The 13,960-nt window shown below is 41.8% G+C and overlaps 1 protein-coding gene and 1 non-coding gene across 10 annotated transcripts in view; both read left to right on the forward strand.

Annotated features, from left to right (window-relative positions):
- The window catches only part of SAMD12 (sterile alpha motif domain containing 12), a 455,621-nt gene that overhangs the window by 256,950 nt on the left and 184,711 nt on the right, over positions 1–13,960 (forward strand). The gene's annotated exons all lie outside the window — the stretch shown is intronic.
- TRNAG-CCC (transfer RNA glycine (anticodon CCC)) lies at positions 12,268–12,340 on the forward strand. The gene has a single exon. It is a non-coding gene; the product is annotated as a tRNA-Gly (tRNA).

The raw sequence follows: 13,960 nt of genomic DNA on the forward strand, positions 1-13,960 counted from the left end.
CACAGAACTGGAAAAGGTCCGTTTTCATTCCAGTTCCAAAGAAAGGCAATGCCAAAGAATGCTCAAACTACCGCACAATTGCATTCATCTCACATGCTAGTAAAGTAATGCTCAAAAATCTCCAAGCCAGGCTTCAGCAATAGGTGAACCGTGAACTCCCTGATGTTCAAGCTGGTTTTAGAAAAGGCAGAGGAACCAGAGATCAAATTGCCAACATCCGCTGAATCATGGAAAAAGCAAGAGAGTTCCAGAAAAACATCTATTTCTGCTTTCTTGACTATGCCAAAGCCTTTGACTGTGTGGATCACAATAAACTGTGGAAAATTCTGAAAGAGATGGGAATACCAGACCACCTAACCTGCCTCTTGAGAAACCTATATGCAGGTCAGGAAGTAACAGTTAGAACTGGACATGGAACAACAGACTGGTTCCAAATAGGAAAAGGAGTACCTCAAGGCTGTATGTTGTCACCCTGCTTATTTAACTTATATGCAGAGTACATCATGAGAAACGCTGGACTGGGAGAAACACAAGCTGGAATCAAGATTGCTGGAAGAAATATGAATAACCTGAGATATGCAGATGACACCGCCCTTATGGCAGAAAGTGAAAAGGAGCTAAAAAGCCTCTTGATGAAAGTGAAAGAGGAGAGCAAAAAAGTTGGCTTAAAGCTCAACATTCAGAAAATGAAGATCATGTCATCCGGTCCCATCACTTCATGGGAAATAGATGGGGAAACAGTGGAAACAGTGTCAGGCTTTATTTTTCTGGGCTCCAGAATCACTGTAGATGGTGACTGCAGCCATGAAATTAAAAGACGCTTACTCCTTGGAAGGAAAGTCATGAGCAACCTAGATAGCATATTCAAAAGCAGAGACATTACTTTGCCGACTAAGGTCCGTCTAGTCAAGGCTATGGTTTTTCCTGTGGTCATGTATGGATGTGAGAGTTGGACTGTGAAGAAGGCTGAGCACCGAAGAATTAATGCTTTTGAACTGTGGTGTTGGAGAAGACTCTTGAGAGTCCCTTGGACTGCAAGGAGATCCAACCAGTCCATTCTGAACGAGATCAGCCCTGGGACTTCTTTGGAAGGAATGATGCTAAAGCTGAAACTCCAGTACTTTGGCCACCTCATGGGAAGAGTTGACTCATTGGAAAAGACTCTGATGCTGGGAGGGATTGGGGGCAGGAGGAGAAGGGGACGACCGAGGATGAGATGGCTGGATGGCATCACTGACTCGATGGACATGAGTCTGAGTGAACTCCGGGAGATGGTGATGGACAGGGAGGCCTGGCGTGCTGCAATACAACGATTCATGGGGTCGCAAAGAGTCAGACACGACTGAGCGACTAAACTGAACTGAACACATTTAAATGAGGATTGTTGCCTTCAAAGGAGCCAGTTTGTGAGGATGAGTACTTAATTCACAATTGATTGAGTTTCTTATGTGTTTCCTTCATGCTTTGGAAGGCAATTTCAAAACATAAGCTTTAACGGAGTAGCAAAAGTTTAGGAAGAACCTGAGTGTCCACCATTGGGAGGCCAGATAAATACGTTGTGGTACATCTGGGCAGTGTTGTGTTCTCAGAAGTTATAAACACGAGATTGAGAACTAATGATATGGAAGGATCTGGAGATGCTGAATGAAGTAGAAAAAGCAAGGTGCAGAACAAGGTGGAGCGAGAGGATGCTGCATTTGCAAATGAAAGAGGGAGAGATATGCATATGTGCTTTATGTGCGTAAGGAAATGATACATAAGAAGCTAATACAGACTCTTACCTGTGGGACAGGGAAGAAGGGAGATACAGGATTTATGCTTTTTAAGTCATTTTGTGTCTTGAAATATGTTCATATTAACTGTTTAAAATATTTTAAAAGAAACAAGGAGAAACCGTGAATTTCACACAGGCCTGAATTTTAAATCTTGGCCCCAACACTTACTGGTGTGTTATTTCATGGAAGTTACTTAATCTGTCTATTTTCCAATTTCCTGATCTCTGAAAAGTGAGATCAGTAAATCTACTCACCTCATAGGATGTTATGAGAATTAAATGAGCTCAAACAGATATGTCACTCAGTGCAGTATGACAGTAAGCACAGTACATAGTTGGTGGTCCGTAATAGAAGCCGCAAAAGTAAATCAACCTCCTTGGTTTATATCAAAGCTTTATTTTTATACTATGCTTTATTGAGATAACCTACAGAATATTGAGTTCACAGAATAAACAGTTTAACTACTTAAAGTGTAAATTCAATGATTTTTTAGTACAGTCACAGAGTTGTGCCCCATCACCACAATTAATTCTGAAACATTTTCATCACGCCAGAAAGAAACCCAATACCCACTAACAGTCATTCCCCATTTCTTCCCAATGCTCCCCAACCAACAGCTTTTAAAAACCATTAATCTGCTTTCTATTTGCCTGTTCTAGACCTTGCCTATGAATGGAATAATCCAATACGTGGTCTTCTGCAATTGGCTACTTTCACTTAGAATAATGTTCCTAAGGTTCACTCATGTTGTAAGCGTGTGTCAATATTTCATTTTTTTTAATTGCCAAATTGTATTTCATCATATGAGTGTACCACGTTTGATTTATTCATTCATCAGTCGGACACTTGGATTGTTTATGAATCTTGGATATTTTCTATAATATTGTTTTGAACATTCTTGTGCAACATTTTGTATAGACTTCTTTTCATTTCTCTTGGTTATATACCTGGGCATGGAATTTTAGAGTCATAAGGTAACTCCCATGTGTAACCATTACAGGAGCTGCCAGACTGTTTTCCAGAGCAACCTGTACCCTTTTATATTCCCACAAGCAGTCTATGAGGGTCTCAGTTTCTCCACATAGTTGCCAACACTTGTTATTGTATGTCTTTTTTATTATAACCATTCTAATATGTGTAAAGTAGAATGTCACTGTGATATTGATTTGTATTTCCCTGATAGCTAATGATATTGGACACCTTTTCAAGTTCTTACTGGCCATTTGTGTATCTTCTCTGGGTAAACATCTATTATAGATGCTTTACTTATTTTATAATTGGATTATTTGTTTTTTTTCCAAGCTTTATCTTGGACCCACCATGTTTCTCCATGCTTGATTACCCACTTTATTTACAAGATCTATAGCTAAATATTGGGCTGCCATTTCTAAAGAGGAACCCAGTTCTCCAAGGATGAAGTCTTGAATGCCCACTAGAGGCATTCAAAAGAACCTGCCACAAACTTGGAAATCAACTCCAAAATGAAACAAATGAATGGACTCTAAAGATTTCCTCTCAAGGAAATAACATCCTTTTGGATGTAGAAATTATACAGAAATCAGTTACTTCAGTTTGTAATCAGACCTCCAAATTAGATACATCCATCTGAAAGCTCATTCTACCCTGTTTCTAGAGGAAGTAAACTAATAGATAATTAAGGGTAATTTTGTAACTTTTAACTGATGTTTTGAAATTTACCTGAAACTTTTCTTCTATACCAGTCACTGTCACTTAGCCACCAGGAGCCCCATGACAGTAATATGGCCAAAATCATCACAAATAGACCAGGAGGGCTCCGGCCTGTCACTGTAGGTTATCTGAGCACAGGAGAGATGAAGTTTCCGCCCTCCTTTTTCTTCCTGCCCCTCTTCTGCATGCTGACCAGAGAGAAAAACTGTAAGGTGCTTTAAAAATGTGTATGGTGGACTCGTAGTAAATACATCCATTTATGGGCTCTTTCAATGAATTGTGACAAAAATTCCTGAAGCAGCTCATTATCTAAAGCCAAAACCATCCTTCAGCTAAAATGCTGGTCTCTAACTGCCCTGCCTTTATTCACAATGGCCCTGTAACTGCCTGATATTTGCCAGCAACATAATCAGTGTTTGGCCCTGCTTTACTCTCGTTCCCTTTGGTGCCTTTGAGGTGCTTCCTTCCCTCCTGCAGCCTTTCGGTCTTCTGTGGAGTGGCCAGGCTATTCATCTGGTGGTCTTGCTTGCTTCCATGTTCCTGCAGGAAACTCAACCATATCAGGGCACCTGCAGCTGTCTTTTGTGAAATGCAGTACAGAGCAGGAAATAATATCATGTTATTTATTATGCTCGATGCATGAGAGACAAGGGAAAAAAAGGTGCTTTATGTAATACACAGAGTGGTGCAAATTATTCTGGGATCCACCAAATTAATCTATAATCAAACTTACAGGGGGCATCCTTAGCTCTTTATTACAGGATATTTCTAGGAAGAAAAACACCCAGGGATACTAAAAGCTGTTTCTCATATAGCTGATGAGTATTAAATATTTACTATATGCAAAGCAATGCACTAATTGTCACATCAACCCTTGACATTTACCCTAGCATAATCAGTACTGTCGTTAGCTTCAATTTACTTGTGGGGAAACTGAGGTCAGAGAATATAATAATAGATGCAGTTTCAGACAGCTAGTAAAAAGCCTCCTACAGGTCTGTCTGACTTCACAGCAAACTATCCATTACACTATATCACCTCTGATCTGTCCAGAGAGTGATTCCTATTTCACAGCAATGATACGAGGATTGCATGAGATTTTATGTGAAAACTATATAGCACAGTTCATGGCATAGTCTATGAAAGTGGGCTGGCAGACTTATCCTGGGAAGAGCTAGATAGTAGGTATTTTAGTGTTTATAGGCCATAGAATGTCTGTTGTAAAACCCCGCCCCCACCCGTCATGGGAGAGCAACCACAGACAGTCTGAAGTGAATGGGGCATAGTAGTGCACCAATAAAACTTTATTCACAAGCACAATTTCTAGTTCATAGTTTGTGGACCCCTGCTTCACAAGGTCAAAAGTGTAAACTTTTAACATCATCATCAAGATTACAGTTTTATTCTTAATATCTTCCCCTTTGAGCTGTAATTGCTTCCCTCAACCCCAGGAACACTGTAGGGTAGAACCACTCCTGCAGTGCCCTTTTCAGTGTCTTTCTTGGCTATAGATACATGGATAATATAAAAATGCAACAGTAACGGTGAAGGTTGGGTAAATTTAAGCAGTAGAAAGCAATGTTCCTGCTGGAGGATAAGGCAAATGAAGACAGTAAATGCTGCCAGTCTTCAAAGGCCTTTTTAATTAGTGCCTGCAAAATGGAAAAAAAAAAAATAAGAGTATGATTGTTTACCAAGGCCAGTTATAGCTCATTAAACATTAGTGTTTCCCAAAGGGCTTTTTCCACATTGTCAAAAATATATGTGTCAAATTTTAGTTGAGAATTACATGACCAGATGGACTTGCCCAAAGCTCCATCTTATGGAACAACGCAAATTAGAAACACTACTCCCTAAGCCAAGAAGACTTTTCAGAACCATGTGTACAGACTGAGTATTTTAGTCCAGTCACCCCCACAACGATACTTTAGCAACTAAAGTAGGCCATCTGAATTGGAATAGGCCATCTGGTCCACCACCTTGCTTAAAGAAAGGAGTCTTTGTTAGAGCACATCAGTAGACTTTTTGAGAAAATTTCCAATCTCATTTTACAATTTTGAGCACCAAGACCCAAAGACGGTTAGAGGATGGTCTGTGGTTACCCAGCTAGTCAGTGGCAAAACTGAAACTAGATCCCAGTTCTCTTAATTCCCAGGCTGGTATTCTTTTTTCTCATTGTTTCTAATAAGGTATAATTTACATACAGTAAAATCACCATTTTTAATGTACAGTTCTGCAAGTTTTAATAAATGCATGTGGTTGTATAACAACCACCACCACAGTCAAGATATAACAGTTTTATAACTCCAGAAAATACTCTCCCTGCTACCCCCATGTTGTCAACGCTTCTCATTACCTCCAGCGTCTGGAAGCCACTGATGGGTTTTCTGTTCTTAGTTTTGCCCTTTCCAGAATGTCATGTCATGGGACTCATAAAGTCTGGCTTCGTTCACTTGCTGTGATGCACTGAACCGTACCAAAGCTGAGGGTGTGTGTCAGTGTTCATTCACGCTCACTCTTTAGCATTGAGTTGGATGGATATACCACAGTTATTTATCCATTCCCCAAGTGGAGGACATCTAGATTGTTTCCAATCTGGGCAAACACTAACAACGCTGGTAAGCCTTCACAGTGACTTCTCTGGCAGTCCAGTGGTTAAGAGTTCACCTTGCAGTGCAGGGGGTGTGGGTTCGATCCCTGGTCAGGGAACTAAGATCCCATATGCCTTGCAGTGCAGAAAACCAAAACATACCAGCCTAAGTAATATCGTAACACATTCAATAAAGACTTTAAAAATGGTCCACATCAAGATAAAATCTTTAAAAAGGATAAATAAAAGCGTGCACATACAGGTTTTTGTATAAACATCAGTTTTCATTCATTAGAAAAGTACCTAGAAGTGATTGCTGGGTTGCATACAACACGTTTAACTTGGTAAGAACTGCTAGGCCAGTATTCTTAGGATAATCAAAACAGAACAGCAGTAGAGACTGACTTTAATACATATAAAATATTGGAGCTTTTCTGAAAGTCACTGCATCTCTGCAAATGTCCTCCCTAGCACTTCCTGGAGCCACTATTACTGTTAGAGGGCCCTGCTTTCCTGGGAGTTCCTAATAAATTGTCTAAGGTAGGTTTAGGTCAAATGTGTTTACAGTTCACTCATTAATTCAATTTAAAAATTCTAGCATCTATGTACAGGCAGTAGGGTATGGTTTTCCCCGGTTGTCCCTGAAAAACGCTTCCTTTGCCTCTTTACTAAGGAATAAAATCCAGTAATATCTGCAGCTCCTAGAAGAGAAAATGTGAATCAGATTCCTTGTTATGTGTACATGAGCTATGTTTGATGGCTCTTTCTGGTATCTCTCAGTCTATTCTATTTAATTTCCAGGCTTCTCCATGTCTAATTTCATCTGTGTCATGGTGCTATGAACCTGATGGTCACATATCAGGTCTCTTCATAACTGGCTCATCTGTATCATCATTGGAGAGCATTACGTTTTTCCTCCTTAGTGCTCATCTATTCCATGAGCATGATAGTGACCCCTTGGTTCTCCCCTTTGGTTTCTAATGGCTCCTTCTCAGGCGGGTGGCTTGCCGCCTCCCTCTACCACTCCCCAAATGTTGATGCCCCCTGGAGGTAAGTCCTCTTGGTTTTTCTCCTTTTGCATGCTGTCTAGAGAGCCTCGCCCACTCCCATTGCTTTAACCATCCCCTACTTCAAAGTTACTTTCAAATACATCTTAGACCTCTATGAAGCTTCAGTTCCTTACATTAATATCCTCCTTAAAAGATGTGAACCTCTGATGAGTAGTCCACTGGCATCTCAAATTTAAAATATCTGAAGTCAACCCAGTTGTCTTTCCCACCAGGTCTCCATCCAGTTCTCCTCCCTGTATTTCTTCTCAAGGTTATTAATGCCTTATTCACACCATCACCTGAGTGAAGAAGGCTTGGAGTCACCTGTACTCCTCCCGTCCCCTCCCCACTCACATGTAATCAGTGAGCAAACCCTCTGAATTCTGTTTGTAAAATGGCTTTCTAGTCAGTCTCTGCCTCACCCTCATCCTTGTCAGTGTGTTAAATCACCTCCCTTTGGCTTTTTCCCAGGCCATTAGAATAACCTACTAGTTATGATTTTGCTCTCTAGTCTCTCCCTTGCCCCATTCATTCTCTTTTAACTTCCAACTTCGGTGGCCAGAGTTACTTTAAATATATATCTGATGACATTATTTCCCTCCTAAAAAAAAAAAATTGATGACTCCCAGTTGCCTAAGGAATAAAATCCAAACTCTTTAGTATTCCATAGAAATCCATTATAAAGCATATCATAGGTGTATTAACTTTGGGCAAGTTACTTGTCAGAGATTAAGTTTCCTTAGTTGTAAAAATGGGGACAGAATCTATTTCACCAAGTTGTTATGAATATGGTATAATAAAAAAGACCAAGCCAGGATGAGACATCACCTCTTCTGAGAAGCCTTACCTTATCTCTCAGGTAGAACCAATCACTCTGTCCTCTCTAAGTGCACTGTTCATACCAATAATCTATTCATTATACAGTGTCTGTTGAATATCTGTTTGTTCTTCCATCCTGTTCTTCCAATGAGCAACAGGCTCTGTGGTAGACACTAGGGATTAAAGGAGCATCCAGTCTAGCCATAAGGATAGGTTATATGTGCCGTGGCAGAGATGCATAGATGTGCAGTGATGGCACAGAACTGGAACATAACCTCATCTGGGAATAGAGGATAAGGGAGATTTGCTGAAGGTGTAACTCTGTCAATAGAAGTTGGAAGTTAATTAAAGGGGAATGAATGGGGGAGGGCAGAGACTAGAGAACAAAGCATAACTAGTAGGTTATTCTAATGGCCTGGGAAGGGGCCAAAGGGAGGTGGTTTAACACAGTGATAAAGGATGGGGGTGAAGCAGGGACTGACTGGAAAGCCATTTTACAAACAGAATTCAGAGGGTTTGCTCACTGATTACATGTGAGTCGGGAGGGGACAGGAGGAGTACAGGTGACTCTGAGTCTTCTTCACTTGGGTGATCGCGTGAATAAGGCATTAATAACCTTGAGAAGAAAGGCAGGGAGAAGAGCTTGATCTCAAAGGATGAAAGTTTTGACAGAGGGACATGAGCTGGCATGAGGCAGGAGCGGAAGCTTGGCCTCAGCACGGGCGCATGGGTGTCTTTGTCTCCCCTGCAGACCGTGGGCCCCCTCAGTTGTCATCTGGTTTTGCTGTGCTATCCTATTTCCCAACACCGTGTCTCACAGAGAGTGAAGCCTCTGTTTAAATGTGTTTTGCTGATTTAAGTGTAATTTGTTGCCCTTTTCTCCTTAGTTACCAGCTCTTATTTCATTTTCAGTGTCATCTTATGAAAACAATAAATACAGTATCATTTTTGAAATGGGTTTGTAATAAAAGAGAGTCGCTACATAGCCAGTTTGCATTATCCATGGGCAAATTGCCCCAAATTGTATTCCTTTGTGCTCTCATTGTCTTGATTTGATTAGTACAGTGGCAGTGGCTATGGTTCTTAAATGTATATACCTTTGGTGAGGACTCTTAAATACATAAGCCACCCCCCCGACCCCCACCACATACACTGAGTTGTACCTCATATTTTCAAGTCTTCAGCATTCTCCTCAGTGACACTCAACTGACCATAGCATGAACCTTTTCTCATAAAACCCAGTTAATTGTCCAGGGGCTCACAGTAGGTGAGGACATTGAATGAGTAATTTGATAGGATTACTCGTGAATTAGTCCTTTGTCCCACTGGAGTCTTCCATTGCCTCTTCTTCCTTCAGTGTTATTTGATCATGCCCTACCAACCGCATGCCCTTCCCAGTTTCCAAGACAGTCTTTCTTCAACCTGCTGCCTTCTTGGGCTTTACCTTCAATAGATTTTAGGATCTTCACACCCTGTTTCACATAGTCTTCAGTTAGGAATATTTCTAATTGTACCAGGTCTTTGTGCCTTCAGAGAAATTCTCCTTGGTATGAGCTTTGTGTTTAGTTTCCTAAACACAGACTTCTTTGGGGGATCATTAAAGCTCTCACATCAGTTCATCGGTAGGAGTTAGCATAGTGACGCGTGCATCCTGGCTCGTGTCCACTCCCATTTCATTTTCATTCTGAAGTTCATTGTGGCCATTCAAGAAAGTGTTTTGTTTGAGGCTTGAAATGGACCCTTGATTCCAATCTCTTGTAGTCTTCATGGCTGAAAAACATCTGCTTGTTCTGAGTGTCCTGATGGCCCCTCTAACTAGTAGATGGTGGAAGTGTTCACATATCTTTCTAATTTGGATACATTCTGCCAGGAATTATTCTTTTCATTACTTCCCCACAACTCTGTGTCTTATGGTATCTTTTGCATGGTAAAGAGTTCCCGTTCCCATTAGGAAACCCCCACAGATTCCAAATGCTTCATGTCTGTCTCTGAAAAAATCATCAACCTTGAAATCCTTCGCCATTGACCCCTTTGCATTAAATGTTCTAAATGAAATCAAAAATATAGTTGGTGTTTCTTGTTTGGACAATTCAAGACGGCCATGAGATTGCACTGTTATGTCACCTCATGGTTTGAAGAACCTTCAGTGACTGATATTGCAGCGAAGGTGATATGTGGGTTTTCCACAACTGACATTGGTCCATTTCTTTGGTGGGGAGTCTGGATCCTGAAATCTGAGCTGTATGGTATTCAACTCTCCTATGGGTTTTTAGAAAGGCACTTGAGAAGGACAATGGCACTTGGACCTGATATGAGAAAATCAAAGCCATTGGCAAGGATGCATGCAGTCATGTTGGATTTTTTTAAGAAGAAAGAGAGAAAATATGCCATCTAAATGCTTTAGGATTTCTGTCCCTCATATTATATATGATATATTACTTTTGCTGTGGCTTTTTTCTTTGGGGCAACCAAATCTCAGTGCCTGGAGTTAAGTTCTACACAGTGTAGATGTTCAAGGTTCTGCTTACATCCGAGTTTCTACATGCCAGTTCTAGAAGGCCCCACATACATACATGTACTGTGAATGGCCCAGCCTTGTGCCCCAACCAAGAATTAAAATCTTTTGTTCTTCCTTGAAATAGCCCCTCCATTCTTTGTATCCCTTTTTTGTTTGTTTAACCCTTTATAGTAGCAGTTATACAATCATCCAGTAATTCATCTAAAAACAAGTTTATTGAGATCCTACCATGTACCCAGCACTTTATCTATGTGTTAGGGATACAGGGATGAATATGACATTTCTTGACCTTGAAGGCAAGCAAGATAGATATGAGGAGTAACATAGGTAAATGTAGAATTCTAGGACCTTATAGGAAGATCGTCTGATTTGGAAGGAATGTGTCTGGAAAGATTCCGAGAGTAAGTGCCCTCTGAACTGAACTGGGTGCTATAATTAGCAGAGTGTGTTTATTTTCTCTTTAATCATCAAGCAGATATAAAATTGCTAAGATGATAAGAACTTTGGAGAGGTTATTTACTAACAAATCATTGCTACTGAGTGTTTGCTATGTGTCTGCCTTTACTGAGTGTTGGTGAAATTCAGTAGACATGGTTCTCCCATACATGGATTTTGTGTTTTAATAAGGAAAGTGAAGTGAAAAGTGAAAGGGAAGTCGCTCAGTCATGTCCGACTCTTCGCGACCCCGTGGACTGTAGCCTACCAGGCTCCTCCATCCATGGGATTCTCCAGGCAAGAATACTGGAGTGGGCTGCCATTTCCTTCTCCAGAGGATCTTTCCAACCCAGGGATCGAACCCGGGTCTCCCGCATTGCAGGCAGACACTTTAACCTCTGAGCCACCAGGGAAGCCTTTTAATGAGGAAGGCACTCATCAAAGAAAGAATCATAGTAACATAACAGGTGATGTGAAAGGGAACATTAGTTACACTTTGGGGAGGGAATTCCCTGACTCTGAAAGATCAGGAAAACCTCCCTCAAGAAGCTGAGATCTCAAAGAGGAAGAGGCAGTAAACTAGGGCAAATGGGATTTGGGAAGGTGTCTCAGGGAGAGGGAATAGCCTCTTCTAAGGTCAAGGTTGGAGAGAAAGCTTGGTGCATTCCAGGAACACAAGGAAGGCTAGTATGATTACAGGTGGAGAGAGAGGGAGAAGGGATCAGCCAGCAGGAAGCCAGGCTGAAAAGGGACCCAGTCATGGATGTGAATGCCTTGTTTGTTTGAGCCCCTTAAGGAATTTCCAAGTCCCCTTAAGTTCCAAGGGACTCTCAAGACTCTTGAGAGTCCCTTGGACTGCAAGGAGATCAAACCAGTCAATCCTAAAGGAAATCAGTCCTGAATATTCATTGGAAGGACTGATGCTGAAGCTGAAACCCCAATACTTAAGCCACCTGATACGAAGAACTGACTCATTTGAAAAGACCCTGATACTGGGAAGGATCAATTGAAGGCAGGAGGAGAAGGGGATGACAGAGGATGAGACGGTTGGATGGCATCACTGATTCAATGGACGTGAGTTTGAGTAAGCTCTGGGAATTGGTGATGGACAGGGAAGCCTGGCGTGCTGTAGTCCATGGGGTCACAAAGAGTCAGACACGACTGAGTGACTGAACAGAAGGAATTTAGAGACAATGAGGAGACACTGAAGGGTTTTAGACTGGAGACTATGCTGATCAGATCTGTATATCAAAAGATGAGAAGAGGCAGTGGAGAAGGACGAAACATCCAGTCCGGAAGCTGTTGCATTGACCTGTGCAGGGGATGATGACATCCTGAGCGAGGGTGGTGGCAGTGAGGGTGAAGAGGAATCAGCTCGAGAGACTAGAGACTTCCCTGGTGGTCCAGTGGCTAAGACTCTGTGCTCCCAATGCAGAGGGCCCAGGTTCAATCCCTGGTCAAGGAACTAGATCCCACGTGCCATAACTAACAGGTTGCATGCCACAATTAAAGATCCCACATGCTGTAACAAAGATCAAAGATCCCGTGTGCTGCAACTACAACCCAGCATAACCAAATAAATAATATTTTTTTAAAAAGCAACTCAAGAGACTAGGCTACCTGGGATGGTAGATCAAGAACCAGTGGATGAGAGGATTGTACAGTAGCATCATTCTCTCTTCTGCACCCCAGTCTGCTCCCCCAAATCCATGCCCTCCCTGTTGCAGAAGTATCTGGGCAGGCTTCTTCAAAATGTAGATTTCGAGACCTTACTCTGAAACTGTCATGTCAGGCTCTCCAGCCCAAGTGTTAGTATTTTAGATAGCTTCACCCCCATATGAGTCTGACACTAATGAAAGGTTGGGGGCACTGTGTAGGTTCAGTACACAGAGTACTCCAGGCACCCATCTCTCCCCTAGCATCAGAGTAAATCTCCCTTTGGGCTTAATGAGTCTGCTTGTCATACCTGGGTGAACTCAGAGAGAGGCATCAGCCCTTGGAGTGCAGGAGGGTATCTCACCTTAAAACCCACATGGAAGGGAGCCCATCTAACAGATCCCCCAGCCTTGTAGGTGAGGTCCCCAAGATCTAAGCGGCCCTTTCTCCACAGTTCTCAGGAGACAGCACCACTGCAATCCCACATCCCGTATTCCCCAGGAGAAATGAGACAAACTCTCCTGGACAGTCAGTCCTGCAGGGCAAGACAGAAGGTAATTTACACAGCACCTCCACTATCTCTTGCATGTGACAGATATCAGGGCAAAGCTATAGTGGTAGGACCTCCAGTAAAGCTACAAGAGAGGAAAAGACAAAGAAAAGTACGTGTCTCATCTCCAGCAAGAACACTTTAGGTGTTTATATTGGAAACCACGGAGGTTTCATCATTTGACAGTCATTTTCAAAATCATGAATACTTAATATTACCATTAGATGCTGTTTTTATTTCAAAGGCACAGGTTACCAATGTTATCACAAAGGGCAAATCTGGAGCTAATACTGATTGTGCACCTATTTGCACATTTGGCATTTTAAATTCCATATTTAGTTCATACAATAACTTTGCAAGGTAGTTGTCATATTACAGATAAAAAAAAACTGAGGCCCAGAGAGCTGCAATGCTACACAATTAAAACTAGTAGATGCAAGGAATCTTCAGAGAAACAGAACCAATAGGAGATACATATAAAATATTATACAGGAGATACAAGCATAGGCAGGGAAAGAGAGGTGGGGCGGTGAATTGATTAACTGAGTGTCCATTAGGAACTAGCTCTCAGGATTATGGGGGCCAAGATCTACAGTCAGAAAGCTGGGGACCCAGGACAGCCACCGGTGTCGTTCCAGTCCAAATATTGGCAGGCTGAAAACCCGAGAAGAGCCAGTGTTACAGTTCAAGTGCAAAGGCCGGGAGACAAGTCAGGCAGGAGGGGTTCGCTTTTACTTGAGGAGGGCATTAACCTTTTTGTTCTGTGCAAGTCTTTGACTGATTGGTTGAGGCCCACCCACACTGGAGAGAGCAATCTGCTTTATTCCTCTACCTATTCAAATGTTAATCTCATCCAAAAACACCCTCACAGACACACTC

Source organism: Ovis aries, chromosome 9 (genome assembly GCF_016772045.2).
Source record: "Ovis aries strain OAR_USU_Benz2616 breed Rambouillet chromosome 9, ARS-UI_Ramb_v3.0, whole genome shotgun sequence".
Lineage (NCBI taxonomy): Eukaryota > Metazoa > Chordata > Mammalia > Artiodactyla > Bovidae > Ovis > Ovis aries.